Genomic DNA, 21,825 nt, shown 5'->3' on the forward strand with positions numbered 1-21,825 from the left:
CGAGCGCTCGGAGGCGCGCAAGGGCGGGGCCCAGTAGGGCCGGGAGACGCCCTTTCGGAGACGCCCAATCAGCGCCCGTCTCTGAACGGCCAATAAGGAGGCGCCTTACAGAAAAGGCCGGCTCGGGAGTGAGGCTGCGGCGAGTGCGGCGCTGACAGAGAGGCGCGCGCGCGCGAGCCAGCTCGGACCCCGGGCAGCTGCAGCCACCACTGCCTTCCGCCCCAGTTGCCCCTCAGCCACTTTTCCTCGCCATGGAGGCGAGGCCGCCGCCGCCGCCGCGAGGCTCCAAGCCGCGGGCCGGGCGGCGGCCCTGAAGGCGTGTGGCGGGCCGAGACGCCGCCGCGCAGCAGAGGCGGAGCCGCCGTCCTCGTCCCCAGCGGTCCCGCCCCGCGCCGGACTCGGTGAGTGTTCGCGGCCGCCGCCGCCCCGGGGGGCTTTGGAAGTGGCGGGGTTGGGGAGTGGCTCCCGGGCGCGGGTGGGAGGGGTCCCTGGCAGGAGTCCCAACCATTTTTTCCGGGTAGAATCCTTCGAGAGTCTAGAATCCAGACGACTCTCACATCCTTGCGCTGTCCGGGGGCGGGGGGGGAGTCCCCGGAAACGTGAGGGACAGGGCGCTGACCCCTGTCGAGTGCCCAGGAACTTTGCGTGCGTCCTCCTGGGGGCAGGCCTGGGCTGCCATAGTTCATTCTGAAAGAAGAAACTTGGAACGGTGAGAACAGTATTTGCTCAGGTCCATTTAATGGGAAGAAAGAGGGAAACTCCTGGCAGGAGGAAATTTGCTCTTGCGGAGACCAACTTTTCTTTCCCTTAAAGCCCCCCCAGGCCCCTCTTTTTTTCTGCCCACTCTCAACTGTTGAGGCCGCTTAAGAAGGGAAATAGGGGCTCAGTGCTGCCCAGAATTCAAAATGAGCCCATTGGGAATGCAGATTCCCCCTCCCTTTTTACTTTTGGTAAATAAAATAAAGAATATCGCTTTTTGAAAAATTAGTTCCTAATTGTATTTCCTGAAGATAAAAATAATGGCAGAGCTGAGCCCAATGTCGAAGGGTTTTTTTTTGTTTTGTTTTTTGAGGTCATGTTGTTTGTAAGACAGGAAAAGAATGTTCAGAACCTCCCTAGACAGGGTGAATGCCTTCAGGAGCCTTTGCCCAGAGTAGGGATTCCTGCTCTAGAACCAGTCACATCTCCCTAGAGATCTCTTCGTTGGCCACCTGCTTGCTGTGCAGGCAGCCCTGGAACCAGAAGATGGTGGGCGGGGAGAGGACTGACAAGGAAGATGGGCGAACATCTTCCTGCCGGGCCACTCCTTCAGAAACCACAGAGCTGATGCTGTCACTTGTTTACTTAAAAATTCCCTCACTCTCCTCTTCCCATGGGATGAATGAAGCCTAAAATGTCTTATCAACTCATACAAGGCTCTTGACAGTCTTGCCTCAACTTATTCTTTTAGTTTTTGCTGCATTCTTTTATTCTCCTTCCCCTTCTCCCCCTCCCTGGCCATTCAGAGCTGCTTGTCTGCCTCTTCACATGTTTGGATGCCTGTGCTTGTGGGATCCTCGTTCCTCCCCACTTTTACCTGGCCAGCTCTGTCTTTTCCTTTAACGCCCTTTTCACTAGAGAAGCTTCTTGAGGGCAGGAGCTGTGTCTTATGTACCTTTTCATCTCTCATGCTGAGAGGATTCTTTCTCCCAATTGTCTTGTAGATTCTGTCCCATCTTTCCCCCCTTATATCTTGCCTCTGTTTACTTCCAGGTACCCATTTCCCAAAATAATACAGTATAATATTTCTTGCTGTTTCCTGATGTCTTTCTTGGAGTGCATGCCTAGGACTTTTGGTATCTGATTCACCATCTCCCCATTGTCATCCCAGCCTCCCCGCACCCCTTAATAGTCAACAGGTAGGAACTATCAGGTCTCATATCCCACTGGTATTCATTTTGCTTGACTATCTCCGAAAGGCCAAAAACCCCACAGTGTGTTTTCACCTCTGCCTTCCTAAAGTGGTCTGACTGATATGTGCACTCTAAGGCTTGGTAGGATCCAGGAGGCTATTTACTGGGTACCTTTTAGCCACTTATTCACTTATTTACCATCTGGGTAAAACTCAGAACCAGAAAAGTCAATCCTTTGACTTAAGTACATTCGTGTGCCTTCTCCTTGTTAGGGGAAGTGCTGGGGAATACAAATTAAAAGTGAGGAGGTCCAATTTTTTTCTTTTCTTTTTTTAAAATATGTTTTTATTTTTTTAGAGAGGAAGGGAGAGAGAGAAACATTGATGTGAGAGAGATACATCCATTGGCTGCCTCCTACACACCCTGCACTGGGGATTGAGCCTGCAACCCAGGCATGTGCCTTGACTGGGAATTGAACCAGGACCTCTCAGTTCCATGGGCCTATGCTCAATCCACTGAGCTATACCAGCCAGGCAGGAAGACCAGTCTTTACCTTTGAGGAGCTCATAGTCTTATATAGGACAGATGGATACAGATACATCACAGGTGGTATGGAAGTATAATTTTCTTTCATATGTTTGGTGACAAGCTATGCAATAAATTTTCATGAATTATTTAATGCTTTCAATAGTTTTGTAGGGGCTTATTCCTACCTGACAAGGGTGGAAACTGAGAATAGGCAGGATTTGAATCTTGACAGTCTAGTTCCAGAGTATCTGCCAGGATGTATAGAGAGCATTTCCTCCCTAGATGGTTCAGGAAAGCTTTACTGGGAGGGGGCCTTCTTTGGGTCATGAAGGGTGCATAGGAGTTTGTGTGTGGTAGACAGGATATAGGAAAGAGGGAACAGCACAAGTGGGCTTGGAGGAGGAAGGAACCCACTGTCCCTGGGGAGCCTGGAGAGGTTAAACATAGTTGGACTGGATAGAGGGAAGAAGGGTGGGGGTGTGATTAGGGTGAGTTTGAGGGCTATATGGGCTGTGTTAAATTTGGCCAGAGGAAAGCCACTGGAGGATTTTAAAGGAGGTCAGGGACTTGGGCTGGCTGGGCTTTGGAAAGGTCATTCCGGGTAGTGTGGGGCCAGATGCTGTTACCCTTGCAATTTGAGAGGCAGTGGCCAAGCTACACAGAGGCAGAATCACAGCCTTTTACACTCAGAGGGAGGCCTATAGAGAATTCTGCTTAGTTTTGAGAAAAGATAATAAATACATATGAGAAAAAAATTCTAGCAGTATAGAAGGCATAGAGAGAAAAATAAATCTCCCTTCTATCCTGACTTCCTCAGAGATGGCTAAAGTTTCCAGTTCTGTAGCTTTACATAGACACTGTTCCTTTATAAACATGTGTCTGCCTATCTATACTCTTTCCCCTATGGTTCATACCAGTCTCACTGTGCTCATTTTACTTAACATATTTAGGATATCATGTCATATTAGTACATATAGAGCCATTCTTTTTTTTTTGTTATCCTCACCTGAAGATATTTTTTCCATTGGAGAGAGAGGAGGGGTGGGGGGAGAGAGAAACATCGATTGGTTGCCTCCTGCCTTCCGCACGCACCCGACTTGGACTGGGGATGGAACCCACAACCCAGGTACATGCCCTTGCCTGAGAATCAGACCCGTGACCCTTCAGTGTTCGGGCTAACGCTCTAACCACTGAACCATGTCAGCCCAGGTGATCCATTCATTTTTTTTAATTGACATTTTTCTCCTTATTTCATTGTATGCATGATAATTTGTAACTAATCTTTGGGTTAAACAACACGTAAATTGTTTCCAAGTTTTTCTGTTACAGCATTACAATGAATGTCCTTGTACATACATAAGATGTTCACGTATAAAAATATCTGAACAGTATATTTCTAAAAGTGGAATTACTGGCTCAAAGGATACATGTGTATTTTTTTTTTTTAATTCCTTACCTGAGGATATTTTTCCATGTATCATCAGATAAAGTGGGAGGGAGAGAGAGAGAAACATCAATGTGATAGAGCCACATCGCGACTGGCTGTCTCCTGCATGACCCAACCCGGGCCGGGGATGAACCGCCACCGAGATACGTGCCCTTGACTGAAATTGACGCTTTAACTGCTGAGCCAAACCAGCCAAAGCTACATGTGCATATTTTTTTTTAAAATTTTTTATTGACTTTTTCAGAGAGAGAGGAAGGGAGAGGTAGAGAGGAAAAAAAACATCAATAGCAGAGCAGCACATGGATTGGCTGCCTCCTGCACACCTCCACCAGGGACCCATCCCTCAACCTGGGCATGTGCCCTGATTGGGAATTAAACCAGCCAGCCTTTTGGTGCATGGGATGATACCCAAATAAGCCACCCCAGCCAGGGTGATACATGTGCATTTTTAATTTTTAGACATGTAGCCAAATCAGTACCCCTTCAAAGGAGTTGTACTAACTTATCCTCTCTCCCCAAAATGTGCATGGAACTCAACAGATCTTCATCAGAGTGTGCACCTCCCCACCCACTATGTGATTCTAACATATTTATTTCAGTTTACAGGGGTAGACATGGAGCCTCAGAAAGATAAAGTGACTTGTGCAATACAGTCTGTGGGTGGTGGTTGTTTTATAAGCAGCTCTGATATTTGTATTTGCCAAACACCTTTCAGTGGAGGAGCTCAGAGTCAGTTTGTAAGCATTATTGCATTATTTTTCTCCACCTTCATGTGGAAAAAGTGAGATACAGGTGAAGTTTGAGGTATAAGCAGAAAACTGGCCACATACACAATCTGGCCTTTTACTTCTAGTTCAATAAATAATAAATGTTCTCAAATGCCAAAGATGAAGAAATGTTTGTGCTTTTTTTTTTTTTTTTTTTTATCCTCACCCGAGGACATTTTTCCATTTTTTTGTACAGATAGAGTGGGAGGGAGAGAGAGGAAGAGAGAGAGAGGGAAACATCGATGTGAACGGATACATCGAGTGGCTGCCACCCGCATGACCAGCCAGGGCCGGGGACAAACTGCAACCGAGGTACATGCCCTTAGCGGGAACCGAACCCGGGTCTCTCCGGACCGCAGGCCGATGCTCTAACCGCTGAGCCAAACCGGCCAGGGCGAAATGTTTGTGCTTTTTTAGTGAGTCTAAGTACAACAAAAATAGCTATAACACTAACTTAATAAAACTGACCAACAGACCTACCATAACCCAACATTAAAATGTTTTAATACTTAATATTCTCTATAGAAAAGAAATTGAGACCTGGCCGGTTTGTCTCAGTGGCTAGAGTGTCGGCCTGCGGTCCAGAGAGACCCGGGTTCGGTTCCCGCTAAGGGCACGTACCTCAGTTGCAGTTTGTCCCCGGCCCTGGTTGGTTGTGCAGGTGGCAGCCACTCGATGTGTACCTTTCACATCGATGTTTCTCTCTCTCTCTCACTCTCTCTTTTCCTCTCTCTCCCTCCTACTCTATCTGAATAAAAAATGAAAAAATGTCCTCGGGTGAGGATAAAAGAAAAAGAAAAAAAAAAAAGAAATTGAATGTTAAACTTCACTTTAAATTTATATCCATTTGTGTCAGTGTGCAGGCATAGGTGGTTTTTTTATAGATGTAATCAACATATACAGAATATTTTTGTATTCTTGCATAGCATGAACTATTTTGTATTTATTTAATAGTATCCTGTGCATTGATAACCATAGTTTGCACTATTTTTTCTCCTTTTTACTATTAAAAATGGTACTTCTGAGAGCACCTTTGTTCAAATTTTTTTTTGGATTATTTCTTTGGACTCTTACCACTAAAGTGGGTTCACTTACTTCAGAGTATGGCTTCAGTACCAGAGTGCTATCTGGAAAGGTTGAACTAACTTACAACACCATCAGCAATTTGTGATTCCTGACAATCCAGCCAGTGCTATTATAAACAAAAGCTAATATTTTATTTACTTAATGAATTAATTAATTTATTTTGCTATTTTTTAAAATCCTCACCTGAGGATATTTTTTTCATTGATTTTTAGATAGAGTAGGAGGATGAGAGGGAGAGAAAGAGAGAGAAAGAAAGAAAGAAACAAACAAACAAACAAACATCAGTGTGAGAGGGACACGTCAATTAGTTGCCACCCTCACAAACCCATCCAGGGCTGGGGATTGGGATCTACAACCCAGGCACGTGCCCTTGACAGGATTGAACCTGCAACCCTTCTGTCCTCAGGTCCACGCTCTTAACTGCTGAGCCAAAGAAGCCAGGGCTAATTTTATTAATTTAAAAGAAATGTAATGGTACTTTGAATTATGTTTAATTTAATAAATTTCTTTAGAAAAAGAGACCAGGAGCTCTTTAGATTTTGTAAGTGTGATATATATCATATCCAACAGTTATGTAGCTAAAACCAGCTTATTTTTGAAGAAAAGCATTGTTGATGGGACAAATATTGTGGAAATTTAGGATAAGATCATATTGGTATAAAACAAAAGACTAGATGTTGTTCGGTTAAAAATAGCAGACACTGTGCCAGGATCTGGGAATAACCCAGTGTCATGGATGTGATGCCTATCCTTACAGGACTAATACAGTAACAGGCATTAATCACTTTATGGTAATTACAAATATGATCAAAGGGAAAGACTAGGATACCTTATGAGTGCCAGAGAAGTCCAATGCAGTTGAACATCACGTACAAAAGCCCTGAGCTGGGAAGAGGTTTTGGTATGTTAGGGCAGTGCTTCTCTAACTTGAACATTCATGTGAACCATCTGGGATCTTGTTAAAATGCCAGGTCCTGATTCAGTAGGTCTGGGGGGGACTTTGAATTCTGCATGACTAACCAGCTCCCAGGTGAGGTAGATGCTATTGGTAGGTGGATGGCACTTGGAATAGCAAGGCAAGCTGACTGATCATGTGAGTAGGAGGGGTTTGTTCTCTGCCCTGGCTGTACTTTAGATTCACCTGGGGAACTTACAAAAATCAGTGATGCAAATGCCCCACCCCCAGGTTGGTTTGTTGTTGTTTTTTAATCCTCACCCAAGGATTTTTTTTTTTTTTTTTTTTTGAGAGAGAGAGAGAGAGAGAGAGATTGATGTGAGAGAAACATCAACAGGCCACCTCTTGTCCACACTCCCAAGTTAGGATCGAACTTGAAACCTAGGTATGTGCCCCAACTGGGAATTGAACCTGCAAACCCCTGGTATACGGTACAACGCTCCAACCAACTGAACTACCATGGCCAGGGTGCACGCTCGAGTGAGAGAGAGAGAGAGAGAGAGAGAGAGGGAGTGTGTGTGTGTGTGTGTGTGTGTAAGTGTAACTCCTCAGGTGATTCTAATATTCAGCCTGGGTATGGAAGCACTGGACTTGAGAGAGGTGGAGGCTGGAGTTGAGGGCCCCATACACGATGCAAGGATTTGGGATTTTATCCCGAAGGCAAAGTTAAGCCATTGAAGGATTAAAAGGAGGAGAGTGAACTGATCTGATTTGTAGTCGTAAAAAGTTCACTATGGCAGCAACCTAGAGCAGTAGTTTTCAAAATGAGGCTGATAAGATGAGTCACTGGGATGCTGGAAGAAAATTTTAAAGCTTTTTATCATTTTTATCTGAAAAGTGATAAAACATTAAACTTAGAGATTGTCACTGGTATGTTCTTGGGTCTAAGTCAGTCAATGTTACCATGTTAACTACAGAAGTTTGGATGTCCTGAAGGAAGAGAAGAGAGTTAGTTCTACAATGAGAATACAAAGCCATATTTATACATTTGCTTTCAGTGTATATTACAACATGTTGATAACAGTGTATATTATGAAATTTTCATTAAACTTTCACAAAATGGACACATGGCTTAAAATGATTTCTGCCAAGAAAGTAGTGATTGAAGAAAATGCTAATAGTTCATTTTTTTTTTCTTCATTGATTTTAGAGAGAGAGGAAGGGAGAGGGAGAGAGAGATAGAAACATCGATGAGAGAGAACATTGATTGGCAACCTCCTGCATGCTCCCCACCGGGGATTTGGCCCACAACCTGGGCATGTGCCCTGACCGGGAATCAAACCGGCGACCTGTTGGTGCATGGGGCAACACTCAAGCACTGAGCCACACCAACCGGGCGAACATTGAGATATTAAATAATAAAATATAACTCTACCACTAGTACCAGGACATTTGAAAACTAAGCATCTGGAGCATAAAAGAACCTCTATATTTTTTTCCCAGTGATATTTAAAGTCATAGGCTGTTCAATCAGATGTTACATATAATTTTACTAACCTCAATATTAAAATATATATTTTGAGGGTTTTTTTGTTCTTACAAAAGACAAGAAGGCACATATCATTGGCAGGTTCTTCCTGTCTTGTCCACGTTTCTCCCACCAAAAAAAGACCCACTTGAAAAAATAAATGATATAGAGTATGGAAAATAATGCATTCCTTTGTCAGCAAATACTCTTATAAGGTGCATAGAAAATGTCGGTGAAGATTTGAACAGACAACATTAGAACAAATTTTGCATAGTGGGAGTTTTGCTATCTAGTTATAAAAGTATAGCCCTGGCCAGTTTTGCTCAGCGGTTAGAGTGTCAGCCTGTGGTCTAGAGAGACCCGGGTTCAGTTCCTGCTAGGGGTGCATACCTCGGTTGCAGTTTGTCCCCGGCCCTGGTTGGTTGTGCAGGTGGCAGCCACTCGATGTGTCCCTTTCACGTTAATGTTTCTCTCTCTCTCTCTTCCTCTCTGTCCCTCCCACTCTACCTGAACAAAACATGGAAAGGTGTCTTCGGGTGAGGATAAAAAAACAAACGTAGAGATGCTTCTAGCATGTATTCATTAGATTCTCTTAATTAAATCCAAGAAAAATCAGTTATTTTGTGAGCTACTGGAGAAGAAATTCTTAATGACAAATGACTGCCTTAGCAACATTGCTATATGGAATAATTGTCTACATGTATACTATTGATAGGACACTGCTTTGACTGAATAAAAAGATGAAATTTGCCAGGCTGGTTGAGCATCGACCCATGCACCAAGAGGTCGCTGGTTCTATTCCCGGTCAGGGCACATGCCCAGGTTGTGGGCCACATCCCCAGTGCAGGGCATGCAGGAGGCGGCTGGTTGGTGTTCTTTCTCATCGATGTTTCTCTCTCTCTCCCTCTGTCTCTAAAATCAATGAAGGAAAAAAAAAAGCTGAAATTCATTCACTGCCTCTTCATGGACTATTGAGGTAATCATTCATTGGTAATCTTGTGGTAGAATTGTTGATGTTGCACATTTTTCTTTTATTAAGAAAAGCCAACTTTTCCTGTGATAAATAGCTACCTAGCAAATATTATTTAAAAAATTAATATCCTTGCCCTGGCCTGTTTGGCTCAGCAGTTAGAGCGTCGGCCTGCGGTCCAGAGAGACCCAGGTTTGGTTCCCGATAAGGGCATGTCCCTTGGTTGCAGTTTTTCCCCAGCCCTGGTTGAGTCGTGCGGGTGGCAACCACTCGATGTGTCCCTTTCACGTCGATGTTTCTCTCTGTCTCTCTCCCTCCCACTCTATCTGAACAAAAAATGGAAAAATGTCCTTGGGTGAGGATTAAAAAAAAAAATTAATCTTAATCCGTCTCTTCAAGTAAAGGTGTTATTTTAACAGAGAATGAAAAAGTAACTGCTTTTTTTCTTAGAAAGAAACGTGCTGTGAGATAGCATTTTTCTTGTAATTAAAAAAAGAGCTTTATTGAGATATAATTTACATACCATAAAATTCACTCTTTTTTTTTTTTTTTTTAATCCTCACGCGAGGATATTTTTCCATTTTTTTGTACAGATAGAGTGGGAGGGAGAGAGAGGAAGGGAGAGAGAGGGAAACATCGACGTGAAGGGACACATCAAGTGGCTGCCACCCACACGACCAACCAGGGCCGGGGACAAACTGCAACCGAAGTACGTGCCCTTAGCGGGAACCGAACCCCGGCCTCTCTGGACCGCAGGCCGACGCTCTAACCGCTGAGCCAAACTGGCCAGGGCAAAATTCACTCTTTTATAATGCACAATTCATTGGTTTTTAGTATATTTATGGAATTGCGCAATCACCACCATTATCTAATTTCAGAACATTTTCGTCACCCCCAAGAAGAAACCCTGTACCCATTAGTTTCACTCCCATTCCACCTTCCCCCTGGCCACTGACAACCACTAATCTTTCTGTCTCTGTGGATTCACCTATTCTGGACATTTCATATAAGTAGAATTATACAATATGTGGCCTTTGTGACCAGATTCTTTTACTTAGCACAATATTCGGGTTTTTTCCCCCATGTTGTAGCTTGTATCAGTATTTCATTCCTTTTTATAGCTGAATAGTATAATATTCTGTTTTATGGACATACCACATTTGTTTATCCTTACATCAGTTAGTGAATGTTTGGATTGTTTCCACTTTTCGGCTACTATGAATAATGCTGCTGTGAACATTCATGTACAAGTTTCTGTGTGAACATATGTTTTTGTGGGTTTTTTTATTTATTTTTTTAATCCTCACCTGAGGATATTTTTCCATTTTTGTTCAGGTGGAATGGGAGGGAGAGAGAGAGAGAAACATCAACATGAGAGGGATACATCGACTGGTTGCCTCCCGCACGACCCCATCCAGGGCCGGGGATGAACCTCAATTGAAGTACGTGCCCTTGACCAGAATCGAACCTGTGACTCATTGGCCTACGAACTAATGCTCTAACTGCTGTGCCAAACCTGCTAGGGCTGAACATATGTTTTTATTTCTCTTGGGTATATACCTAGGATCGGAATTGCCCAGTTAAATGGTAATAACTCTTTAACTATTAGAGGAGCTGTCAACACTATTTTCTAAAGCAACAGCACCATTCCCAGCAGCAACGCACAGGGGTTCCAGTTTCTTCACATTCCTACCAACATTTGCTATTCTGTCTTTTTCTTTTTATTAAACTTACTGGGGCGACATTGGTTAATAGGATTGTCTAGGTTTCAGGTGTAGATTTCTGTGACACAAGAACTGTATATTGCACTGTGTGCCCACCACCCAAAGTTAAATCATCTTCCGTCACCGTATATTAGGCCCTCTTCACCCCTCAAACTCCTACCCCCTTCCCTCTGGTAACCACCACACTGCCGTTTGACCACGAGTTTCAGTTTTATATCCCACATATGAATAAAATCATATAGTTCTTAGCTTTTTCTGACTGACTTATTTCACTTAGCATAATATTCTCAAGATCCATTCATGCTGTCACAAATGGCAGTATTTTGTCTTTTCTTATAGCTGAGTAATATTTCATTGTGTATATGTATCACATCTTTTTTTATTTAATCCTCACCAGAGGATATTTTTCTATTTATCTTCAGATAGAGTAGGAGGGAGGGAGAGAGAGCGAGAAAGGGGGGGGGGGAGAGACATCAACATCAACATGAGAAGGGACACATCGACAGGTTGCCTCCTGCACAAACTGCAACCAAGGTACATGCCCTTGGTCAGAATCGAACTCATGACTCATTGATCTGTTGGCCAACACTCTAACTGCTGAGCCACACCGGCCGGGGCTGTACCACATCTTTATCCAGTCCTCTATCTCAGGACACTTTGGTTGTCTCCATGTCTTGGCCACTATGAATAATACTTGTAGTGAACATAAGGGTGCATATAGTTATGTGAATACATGTTTTCGAGTGTTTCAGGTATATACCCAGGAGAGGAATTGCTGGGTCATATGGTAGATCTAGTCTTAATTTTTTGAGGGATCACCCAGACTGTTTTCCATAGTGACTGTACCAGTCTGCATTCCCATCAGCAGTGAATGAGGGTTTCCTTTTCTCTACAACCTCTCCAACACTTGTTTTATGTACTTGGCTTGTTGATAATAGCCATTCTAACAGCTGTGAGGTGGTATCTCATTGTAGGTTTTTTATTTTATCCTCACCTGAGGACATTTCTGCATTTATCCTCAGATAGAGCTGGGGCAGGGGGCATCAGTGTGAGAGAGACACATCGAGTGGTTGCCACCCACATGACCCCAACGTGGGCAAGGACATACTGCAACCGAGGTATGCGCCCTCAGTGGGAACCGAACCCAGGACTCTCTGGTCTAGGGCCAAAGCTCTAACCACTGAGCAAAACCAGCCAGAGCTCATTGTAGTTTTGATTGGCATTTCTGTAATTGCCAGTGAGGTTGAGCTTTTTTTTTTTTTTTTTTTTTTAATATGTTACTGATTTTTTTTTTTTTTTTCCATTCTCACCTGAGAACATTTTTCTATTTTCTGTTCAGATGGAGTGGGAGGGAGAGGGAGGGAGAGAGAGAGAGAAAGAAACATTGACGTGAAAGGGACACATCGAGTGGCTGCCACCTGCACGACCAACCAGGGCCGGGGACAAACTGCAACCGAGGTATGTGCCCTTAGCGGGAACCGAACCCGGCTCTCTCCGGACCGCAGGCCCACGCTCTAACCGCTGAACCAAACCGACCAGGGCTATTATTGATTTTTTTAGAGAGAGGAAGGAAGAGAGAGATAGAAACATCGATGTGAGAGAGAAACCTTGGCCGGCTGCCTCCTGTATGCCCCTTACTGGAGATCAAGCCCGCAACCTGGACATGTGCCCTGACCAGGAATTAAACCAGGATCTCTCAGTTCATGGGACAATGCTCAAGTCCATTGAGCCACACCAGCTAGGCTGGACATCTTTTCATATAACTGTTGGCCGTTTGTATGTCTTCTTGGGAGAGATATCTGTTAGGGTCCTCTGCCCATTTTTTAATTGGGGTTTTGTTTGGTGTTGAGTTTTATGCGTTTTTTATATATTTTGATCATTAAACCTTAGAGCTTTTGTTTGCAAATACCATCTCCCATTCAGTCAGCTATTTCTTTGTTTTGTTGTTGTTTTCTATCATTTTCATTATAGCTATCTTAGTGGATGTGAAGTGATAATTTGTTGAGGTTTTGATTTCCATTTCCCTAATGACTCAGTTTTGTGATTTTGTTGCACCTGTTTAAAAAAAAACTCATAATTTTACACATGAAAAACTTGGAAACATAAATTTGTTAACATGATAAAAAAAAATCTCCAAATGTATTTCTAAAAAAATTTTCAGATCTAATGAAATGAAAGACCTAGTAATTGATCATCAGTGGCTGTTAAAACATTTGGGGAACTTCATAATAGAAGGATCAGACTGATGATTTTCTGATCAATCATAACATCTTCAAAATGGTACAACCAAACCTTTTGTTCCTTCGATGAAGCACTATTGAAAAAATGTAGCACCATTCATTAAGTATTCTCTCTCCCCGAATCAAATGAAACCTGATTCTGATTAAGTCTCTAGATTTAACAACCAGTTTATAGAATGTAATTAAAAAATTCTGAATGTGAAAAATTCTGTAGAACAAATGAACCCAGTTATTTCAAATAAATGGTAAGAAAAAAGTGGAGGAACTATTATAGATTAGAAAAGAGACATATTAACTAAGTATAATGTATAGACCTTGTTTAGATCCTATTTTATTCAAGCCAACTGTAAAAATATATTTATGAGAGCTTTGGGAGTAATTTGAGTAACACCTGTATGTTAGATGATTTTTAAACAATTATTTTAATTTTTAAAGGTATAGTAATAGTATTATATTAAAAGGAAATACTTCTTTCTCTTAGAAATAAGTACTTAATTATTGATAAAATTATATGATGGACTTATATGTCAGGAGAATAATTCATTGTGTTTGGCAGGTTATAGATGGTTTACCATATATTGATAATTATCAAAGCTGGGTAATAGGTATATAATGGTTTATTATAGAGTTTGCCTCTACTTTTGTGTGTTTCATAATTCCCATAGTAAAAAGTTAACTTTTGCTAGCACAATTTAAAGGAAAATGTTTTTATAATTGAATGGATTTGGAGAACTAATTATCACAATTTAGTAGGCATAGCCATAGCACTTCTTCCTTTGAACCTATGGTTCTTTTTTTGGTTGATTGATTGGCCATTGTGCAGTTAGAAGGTTTGATTGTTATTACAGTGGAGTATGAACTGGACAAAGCATAGAGACTAATTTGGTGATTGTTAGAGCAGATTTTGCCAGGAATGATGGTGTTCTGAACTGGTTTGGGATGGGGGAGTGGTGATGGGTATGGAGCTATGTGAATAAGTAGAAGTGTTAGTAGGGTTCCAGGTTTCTGGCTTTTTGTATGAGATGATGATTAGTGAACTGAGCTTTTGTGTGTGGGAAGAAGTTGAAACTTAGCTGCTGTGAATTGTGCAAGTAGTTCTCAAATATTGATGGACGAGTAGCTTAACCAATTAGTTTTCAAACATTGGTTGACAGGTGGCTTAATACAATATTGTAACTGCATGAATACTACTCATTAATAAAGAGAATATCTTTCATTGATGTATTAGCAGTACTGTTATCAGAGCAATGTGGAATAGTTCCAGGGCTTCTACTGTTTTTCTAAAAGGAACTGAGGGTGGTGGGTGGAGGGGCAGAGCTTTTATAGGGATGCTGCTGTTTTGGTGGCCCTTTCCATGTCTCCAATGATGGGAATGCTTTGCCAACTTTCAGGGAGTGAGGCCAGTCCCTGAATCTGCTTCTGCCAGCTCTCTCTGTGAGACCACTGCTCCCCAGTGCTCTTTGCTTCCCACCTGGACCTGCTCACTTTGTTAACAGGGGTTGAAATCACAGTGACTTCCAGCTGGTGTTTCTTTCCCCAGTCTGGGGTGTTAGCCTGGCCAGGGATCTTGCTACTAGTTGATAGAACTCATAGAAGATCCTTTTTCTTCTTGTAGTTCATACCCAGTTAAGCAGTAGTGCTGTTTGGAAGCAATTGTGAACATCTAAGGCAGTGATTCCCAATAGTGGCTGACTGTGGTGGAGAGGAGGTAAGTTTGAAAACACTTTAAAAACAAAACATGGTTTTATGTTGTTCAGTCAGTGTTTGTATTTTTTTGTTGTTAATCTTCACCCAAGGATATTTTTTCGATTGATTTTTAGAGATAGTGGAAGGGAGGGGAGGAGGGGGAGAGGAAGAGAGAGATAAACATTGATGTGAGAGAGACACATTGATTTGTTGCCTCCCATACACACCTGACCAGGGCCAGGGATTCAACCTGAAACTCAAGTATGTGCCCTTGACCCCATGACCCTTTGGTGTGTGGGCCAACCCTCCAAACACTGAGTCACACTGGCCAGGGGTGTTTTGTTTTTGTTTGGTTTGGTTTTGGTTTTGGGTTTTGGTTTTGGTTTTGGTTTTTTTTATCCTCACTTCAGGATATTTTTCCATTTATCTTCAGATAGAGTGGGGGGTTGGGGCAGAGACGCATCAATGTGAGAGAGATACATCGATTCGTTGCCTCCCACATGACCCCAACTGAGGCTGGGGATCTAAATGCAACCGAGGTACATGCCCCTTGACCAGAATTGAATCCGCAGCTCTTCGGTCCGTGGGCCAATGCTCTAGCTGTTGGGCTGAACCAGCCAGGGCTGTTTTTTTTAAAAAAATCATTACCCGAGGATATGCTGACTGATTTTAGAGAGGGCACGAGAGAGAGAGAGAGAGAGAGAGAGACAGACAGACCCCACCACCACCATGTGCCCTGACTGGGAATCAATTTAGTTCATTTAAAGTCATGTATGCGCCCTGGCCAGTTTGGCTCAGCGGTTAGAGCGTCGGCCTGCGGTCCGCAGAGACCCGGGTTTGGTTCCCGCTAAGGGCACGTACTTCGGTTGCAGTTTGTCCCCGGCCCTGGTTGGTCGTGCGGGTGGCAGCCACTCGATGTGTCCCTTCACGTCGATGTTTCTCTCTCTCTCCCTTCCTCTCTCTCCCTCCCACTCTATCTGTACAAAAAATGGAAAAATATCCTCGGGTGAGGATAAAAAAAAAAAAAAATTAATAAAGCCCTGGCCGGTTTGGCTCAGCGGTTAGAGCGTCCACCTGCGGTCCGGAGAGGCCCGGGTTCGGTTCCCGCTAAGGGCATGTACCTCGGTTGCAGTTTGTCCCCGGCCCTGGTTGGTCGTGCGGGTGGCAGCCACTCGATGTGTCCCTTTCACATCGATGTTTCCCTCTCTCTCTCTTCCTCTCTCTCCCTCCCACTCTGTCTGTACAAAAAATGGAAAAATGTCCTGGGATGAGGATTAAAAAAAAAATAAATAAAAAAAAAAATAAAGTCATGTATGCATTTATCCCTGGCCGGTTTGGCTCCGTAGTTGGAGCGTTGGCCCACGGACTGGAGAGTCCCAGGTTTGGTTCCCACTAAGGGCATGTACCTCGGTTGCAGTTTGTCCCTGGCTGCTGTTGGCATGGTGTGGGTGGCAGTCAATCAATGTGTCTCTTTCACATTGATGTTTCTCTCTCTCTCTCTCCCTCCTTCTCTCCCTCCCCCTCTGTCTGATGATAAATACAAAAATGTCCTTGGGTGAGCATTAAAAAAAAATCATGTATGCATTTAAATTATTAATATGTGTACATGTTAAAATAAATAGTACTAAAAATATACAATAAAATCATTAAAATGTCCATACTACCCAAAGCAATCTGTAGATTTGATGCAATCCCCATCAAAATGCCAATGACATACTTCACAGAATTAGAACAAATACTTCAAAAGTTCATATGGAACCAAAAAAGACCCCGAATGGCCATAGCAATCTTGAAAAAGAAGAACAAAGTTGCAGGGATTACATTACCAGATTTCATGTTATACTACAAAGCCACTGTAATCAAAACAGCCTGGTACTGGCACAAGAACAGGCAGATAGATCAATGGAACAGAACAGAGAACCCAGAAATGGACCCAAGGCAATATGCTCAATTAATATTTGACAAAGGAGGCAAGAGCATACAGTGGTGTAAAGACAACCACTTTAATAAATGGTGTTGGGAAAATTGGACAGCTACATGCAAAAAAATGAAACTAGACTACCAGCTTACACCATACACAAGAATAAACTCAAAATGGATAAAAGACATAAATGTGACTCATGAATCCATAAAAATCCTAGAAGAAAATGTAGTCAACAAAATTTCAGACATCATTCGCAGCAGAATTTTCACTGCTACGTCACCTAAGGCAACAGAAACAAAGGAAAAAATAAGACTACATAAAAAATGGGACTACATAAACTCAAAAGCTTCTGCACAGCAAAAGATATAATCATCAAAATGGAAAGGCAACCCACTGTATGGGAGAGCATATTTACCAATGATATATCAGATAAGGTGTTAATTTCCAATATATATAGAGTGCTTACACGACTCAACAAAAAGAAGACAAAGAACCCAATTAAAAAATGGGCAGAGGAAATAAATAGACAACTCTCCAAACAGGAGGATATACAAATGGCTAAGAGACCTATGAAGAAATGCTCAACATCACTAATCATCAGAGAGATGCAAATTAAAACTACAATGAGATATCACCTCACGACCCTGTCAGAATGGCCGCCATCAATAAATCATCAAACAACAAGTGTTGGCGAGGATGTGGAGAAAAGGGGACTCTAATACACTGCTGGTGGGAATGCAGACTGCTGCAGCCACTATGGAAAACAATATGGTGTTACCTCAAAAAATTAAAAATTGAATTACCATTTTACCCAGTGACCCCGCTTCTAGGAATATACCCTAAGAAGCCTGAAACACCAATCAGAAAGAATATATGTACCCCCATGTTTGTAGCAGCACTATTTACAATAGCTAAGATCTGGAAACAGCCCAAATGTCCACCAGTAGACGAATGGATAAAAAAGCAGTGGTACATATACACGATGGAGTACTATGCAGCTGTAAGAAAGAAAGATCTCTGCCCTGGCCAGTTTGGCTCAGCGGTTAGAGCGTTGGCCTGCGGTCCGGAGAGACCCAGGTTCGGTTCCCGCTAAGGGCATGTGCCTCGGTTGCAGTTTGTCCCCGGCCCTGGTTGGTCGTGCGGGTGGCGGCCACTCGATGTGTCCCTTTCACATCGATGTTTCTCTCTCTTTTCCTCTCTCACCCTCCCACTCTATCTGTACAAAAAATGGAAAAATGTCCTCGGGTGAGGATAAAAAATAAATAAATAAAATAAAAAGAAAGAAAGATATCTTGTCCTTTGAGATGACATGGAGGGACCTGGAAAGTATTATCCTAAGCGAAACAAGCCAAACAGAGAAAAACAAGTATCATATGATCTCACTTATTTGTGGAATATAATGAACATAACAGTCTGTGGAATGGGTAGTCCCAGAGGCGTGGAAGTGGGGTACAGACTGACAATCCCCAGAATGGGGTGGTGGGGGAGAGATAAACCACAGAACTTATATGCATGTGTGCATGAACAAAGGTCATGGACAACAAAATTGGGGACAGGGTGGGGAGGGTGGGGGAAGGGGGAATCAGTGTGGGGGGACATCTGCAACAAAAATAAATAAATTAATTTAAAGAAATATATACAGTAAAAGGTAATTCTCTCTTCCTCAACTTCCAAGTACCCCTTTCCAGAAGCATCCCAGGTACTGTGAACAGTACTTGTGAAACCCTTCAGAAATGGTACAGGTGCATACAATATAGTACTTACTTAAGTTTGACATTTCAACTAAGAATAAAGGAGGGTGTGAGAATTATGTTTATCAAATGGAGTGAGTATTAAGGTAGATTGAGACGTGTTCTTACCTTTGGATGGGGGTTATATGGTGTTCAGTCTGATTCTCCACTGTTAGTGGGAGAAATTGTTTAAACGGTTTATACTTAAGTGAACTTAGTTTTCAAAGGTTCTGCTTTGACAAAGGCTGCTATAAAGCAAATAGTGGTTTAACAAACAGCCGCTTGATTATCTTTGTGTTTTTAATGTCTAAGTGGGGCTTTTGTACAAGGAAAGGATTGCTTAAAATCACTTGGTCTTCAAATAAATATTCCATTTAAGTGGTAAATTAAAAGCCTAGTTTTCTTTAGTCTTGTTATGGGACTTGTAAGCATTGTAATTTTTATATAGAAATAAAAACAGTAACTTTCACTTACTCTTTAAAAAAAAAAAAAATTTTTTTTTTAAATCTTTACCTGAGGATATTTTTCTATTTGTCTTCAGATAGAGTAGGAGGGAGGGAGGGAGAGAGAAACATCAATGTGAGAGAGAGACATCACATCGACTGGTTGCCTCCTGCATGACCCCAACCAGGGCCAGAGACCAAACTGCAACCGAGGTACGTGCCCTTGGCTGGAATCAAATCCGTGACTCTTCGGTTTGCAGGTTGACGCTCTAACTATTGAACCAAACTGACTAGGGCTCACTTGCTCTTTAATTAATGTAAATTCAAGCTTAACAGATTAAATTTCTCCATACTCCTATGTCAGTGAACTAAATTTCCTTAGATATTTAAAAATACATTTATACATTCAGTCTGTGAATCACAACCAGCGCTTGACAGGTCAGAATTACCACCTTAACAAACAGAATCTCCTTAAGTACTTGAGTAATACTAAAAAATTAAGCTTACATAAATGTCATAAAGCAGGTTCTCTTAAGACTTCTAGTGCTTTTCATTAGCTGAATCTGAATGATCAACATTTAAAAAAACATATATCCTGAACTTAACTTAAAAGTATTATTATCATGGCCCTGGCCAGTTTTGTTCAGTGGTTAGACCGAAGGGTCTCAGGTTTGATTTCTGGTCAAGGGCACATACTTGGGTTGCAGACTCGATTCCCGGCCTGGTCAGGGTCGTGCAAGAGGCAACCAATCCATGTCTGTCTCACATCATGTTTCTCTCTCTCTCCCTCCCTCCCTTCCTCCCTTCCTTCCACTCTATCTAAAAATCAATGGAAAATATCCTCTGGTGAGGATTAACAAAAAACGAAAGTATTAGTACCATGAGTTTGTTATGCCTCATCTTTTTGCTCACATCCTTTTCTTCTGGAGCTGTAATGTCACCTAATTAAGGAGGATAACCCTTCCATCCAAGCGGGTCAGGGTTACTGGATTGAAATTACAGGTCTACAGTACAGTTATTTATTGATCAGAAATTCCAGACTGAGAAGAAAACAAAGGGTTCTTTGTTTCCATGATAATTTTACTAAAGTGGTACCCTTCCTTATATTGAAATCTGGCATCAATGGGGGAGTCCCATATCCAGGGTTTGTTTTGCAACCTCCTTTATATTTTCTTTCTTTCCTTTTTTTGTTAATCCTCACCCGAGGACATTTTTTCATTGACTTTCAGATAGAGTGGGAGGGAAGGAAAGAGAGAGAAACATCGATGTGAGAGACATACCAATTGGTTGCCTCCTGCATGACCTCGACCAGGGCCAGGGATTGAACCTCAACCAAGCACGTGCCCTTGACCAGAATCGAACCCAGGACTCTTTGGTTTGCAGGATGATGCTCTAACTGCTGAGCCAAACTGGCCAGGGCTAGTACATTTTTTTTCAAATTAACTTCTTACTTTTTTTTTTCCCAAAATCAAATTGGATTTTTTATTTCTTTCATATATTTCTTATCAGACCATATAGGTAAAGTACTTCACCTTTCTGAGGCTCAGTTTTCTCACCTAATAAATGGATTCAACACTGGCACTTTTTTACTACATGTATTTGTTGAAGGGTTAGATAGTGCATGTCAGGTACTTAGCATAGTTCTTAGCACATAGTAAACCAATAAATGTTAGGAAATATTATAATGATCTTGATTATATCTATCTTTCCTCCCTAGCAGTTGGTTGGGATACAGTGTAGCTATATTAATGATCAGAGAATAACTTTTATCTTTCTGGTTTTAATAGGGGAAAATGTGGAAAGGCTGGGAGAGGGAAGAGAGAAGAAGAATTAAGTAAATGTGATAGACTGTATAACATTTACTCCCTAAACTGTCTTCCCTAGAGTTCTGTAGCACTGTCTCCTGGTTTTTCTCTACTTCTTTGGTCACTCCTCAGTTTCTTTAGGCCCCTCCTCTCAGACCACTCTTTGTTTGGCTTACCAAAGAATCCCTCCTCAGCCCTCTTGTGTTTCCTCTGATACATTCTTCCTGGAAGCACATGCCTATGCCCATGGTTTCAGCTTCCAGCTCCTTGCTGATTAGGAGAAAATTTGTCCTCTGCACATACTGGATGATAGCCAACAACCTACTGGTCATCTCCATTGGACTGTTTCCCAGATACCTACAACAGGGTCAGAACTGACCTCATCTTCCCTTTGAATGTGTTATTTTTATATTCTCTATCTTAATGAATGGCACAGCCCGGTAACCCAAACAACAAACCTGGATAATGTTGTTCATCTGGTTGGTAATGCATTCCTTTTTCTTTTATTTTTTAATACCTTTCAAATTTTCCTGGTTCCCCCCATATCTTCAGTCCTTCACTTCAGGATTCTCCTCACTTAGTTGACTGCTTCAGGTTCCCTAGCTGTCTTCTCATTGTTACTTGTTCCAGATCATTTGTCACATTGCTGCCAAGAGTGATCTTTTTGACTTCCTTATCTAATCACAGCATTCCCTAGCTTAAAATCCTCAGGATAAAATCAAACTTCTTATTAGAGCAAGCTTTTACAGTCCAACCCCTCTTAACCTTTTAGCCTTACCTTTTCCTGTATCCTTTGCCTTTGGCTGGACTACCCATCTCCCTCTTCTTTACCTGGCATTATAATTTCTTAGATAGGGATTAGCTCTTCCAGTCAGCATTAACTTACTGACTGACTGTCCCAAGTCTGATCTAGGTGTAGATCCTGTGCTTATTTCTGTTAAAGTCACTTATATTGTGTGATAATACATAAACTTGTATGATAATCCACACGTTGGCAAGTGCAGAGTCATGGTCTTAGAAAGATTCTGATGGTCTAAAATATGTAGTAATGTGTACTTTTGCTGAGGCATAGATTTATATTATTTGTACTTTGGTCGCAGCAGATGAGTTCTCTTAGCTATTCAGTGATCCTAACCTCACTCAGCATCTAAAACTGTCTT

At 42.1% G+C, this 21,825-nt stretch overlaps 1 protein-coding gene across 1 annotated transcript in view; it reads left to right on the forward strand.

Moving 5' to 3' along the window:
* Positions 1-14,717: 14,717 nt before the first annotated feature.
* PTPRA (protein tyrosine phosphatase receptor type A) overlaps positions 14,718-21,825 on the forward strand; it is a 150,615-nt gene continuing 143,507 nt past the window's right edge. Inside the window, exon 1 of the mRNA XM_036244288.1 lies at positions 14,718-14,785. The gene's annotated coding sequence lies outside the window, so the exon portion shown is untranslated. The remainder of the gene's footprint in view (positions 14,786-21,825) is intronic.

The sequence above is a fragment of the Molossus molossus genome, unplaced genomic scaffold (genome assembly GCF_014108415.1).
Source record: "Molossus molossus isolate mMolMol1 unplaced genomic scaffold, mMolMol1.p scaffold_m16_p_6, whole genome shotgun sequence".
In the NCBI taxonomy this organism is placed as follows: domain Eukaryota; kingdom Metazoa; phylum Chordata; class Mammalia; order Chiroptera; family Molossidae; genus Molossus; species Molossus molossus.